We start from the raw sequence: 2,329 nt of genomic DNA, 5'->3' as shown, positions 1-2,329 counted from the left end.
AACATTGTTTTATTTTATTTTTCCTCTGATCTTTTTTTTTTCTTTTGCCAAATAACAAATATGCTCTTTATGATACTCTGGGCTTTTTCACATTTCCAAGTTCTGTCCCCTCATGTGACTGTTTCTCTGCCACTTTGTTGAAATCCATGTTTAATGCTTATGGGTGTGTGTGTCTTTTTCCTTTTTGAGTCCCTCCCTATGATTCCATAATAAAATCTCAGAGACTAAAATCAACAGAGCATGGTGGCTGTGTCATTCCATATGTGACACTCAGTGACTTCTGTCTTTTTCTTGCTGAACCTGTGTCCTTATCAATCCTGGTTAAGAAAACTCTGCCTGGATTCGAATGTACTCAGAGCTGATGAGGATGGCCAACAGGAGTGAAGAGAGCTGGGGTCAGAGCTGTGGAACAAGGCTTAACAACAGCACTGCAGGGGCCAGGGTGCTTTTGATTAGTGCTGATTGCCAATTACTAAGGTGTAAATACACCTATGATGGCCAATGTCATGGTTGCGATGCATTCCTCTGAACAGCTGCTGAGATTGCATGTCATTTATACAGTGTTTCAACCATCAGATGCGCCACACTAACCAACTGCTAGAACACAGAGCACAGGAAATGGAGTCGCTCCTCACGATGTGCAGAGTTCAGAGCTTGTGCTGCCTTTAAAATGGTCAGAGTGAAACTCTAGCTTCAGACGTTGCCTTTGCTCAGGTGACATACAGCTGAGCCACAATCCTAGGCGCTCTGTCTCTGTTTCCAATACAATTTTTTTCTCATTTCATGATTAGCCTTTACTATTGACTTTCTTTAAGGAACAGCTCACAGGAATTCTAACCCTTTATCAATCAATCACACGTCACAGGAAGACTTTATATTCCAGTCTTCTCCTTTTGAATCCTTAAGAAACCAAGACACTGACAGCAGGCACGGGTGGAGATTTCAAGTCAGGGAACACTGTCAAGAACTTGTAGCAGGGTGGTGACATCATCACATTTATTTTCTAGCCAGCCTAGAAGGGAAGGGATTACTATTGGAATTTCACAAGAGAGGCAATTGAGGCAGAATAACAGCAAGGTCAAGAGAACATACTCCAGAGCTTGATACATTTGGACCCAAATTCTTATTTGCATCTAAAAGGCAGGAGCCCTCAGAGAGTTTTCTCACTGTACTCTTGTGGAGATGTCACTGCTGACTTCCATGCTACTATGTCATGGTTGACTGTTTTTATTTTTTCCCCATGTATCAGCATTTTGTGTATACAAACATTCATACATACATACATGCACACATACATATGTACGGCACATGTATGCTTGATCCTTGGGGAGGTCAGAAGAGGGTACTAGATCCTATAGAACTGGAAATATAGATGGTTTGAATTACCATGTCTCTTACGGAAACCCAACTGAATTCTCTGCAAGATCAGCATTCATCTTTTTCTCATAAGCATCCTCCAACTCCCATTATTGTTATCTCCTCATTAGCACCAGAGGTTCTAGGTAACTTGCTTAGATATAACGCGGGAGAGCAGGGAGGACTAAGATTTCTCCAAAGTAGTTGAGGAAAGAAGAAGACTGTGCCTCAAATATTGACTCATGGAGCGTCAGGACTCAGGGTTTGGGCAGTAAATAGGAGTCAGAATGAGAACTTGAGTTTTTGACCTGTGTACCAGGCAACCAGATTCCTCAATTAGTCTACTAAAGGGGAAAGGTCACCACTCCTCCCCCTATGGTTTGTTTCCTCCTGCTCTATGCCCAAGGGTCTCTTTCTAGTGCTCTTGTTGACAGCATTCAGGGATCATCTTAGCATCCATACAGGGAACAGAACTGGCCCTTTTCCAGCTCCCCTAGGGAAGTTCAGAGAGGATGTAGGGTCATTAAACCTCAGCATCTGGTCCTACTGGGAATAGGTAGAGATGTTTTAGCTCACCTTTGTTAAGCAGGATTGTACGGGTGCCAACTTCAAGGGCTGGGGCTGGCCTACTTACAGAGAACGTGAAAGATTCAGTCCTTCAAATGCTACAGCACCTTGGAATGTTTCTGTACATTGAGCTGCCTAGAATCCCATCACTCTGGACTCAGTTGCTTATGGGGTTTCTTCATAACAGCAAGAAACTGCCACTCAGTACACAATCCCTGGATTTACAAGTGGTAAGGCAGTCACTGATGTTTGGCTCAGGGGTAGGGTTCAGGCATCTGTGGTCTAGAGATAATAATTAGTCAAGCATCCATCTCCAGGTCCTCTGTGCATACATCTCAGACTCCCTAGACCTCTTCCCTCATCGGCTGCTTTTCTTTCTTTCTTTCTTTCTTTCTTTCTTTCTTTC

The sequence above is a fragment of the Microtus ochrogaster genome, chromosome 10 (genome assembly GCF_000317375.1).
Source record: "Microtus ochrogaster isolate Prairie Vole_2 chromosome 10, MicOch1.0, whole genome shotgun sequence".
Lineage (NCBI taxonomy): Eukaryota > Metazoa > Chordata > Mammalia > Rodentia > Cricetidae > Microtus > Microtus ochrogaster.
This window is presented reverse-complemented; position numbering follows the sequence as displayed.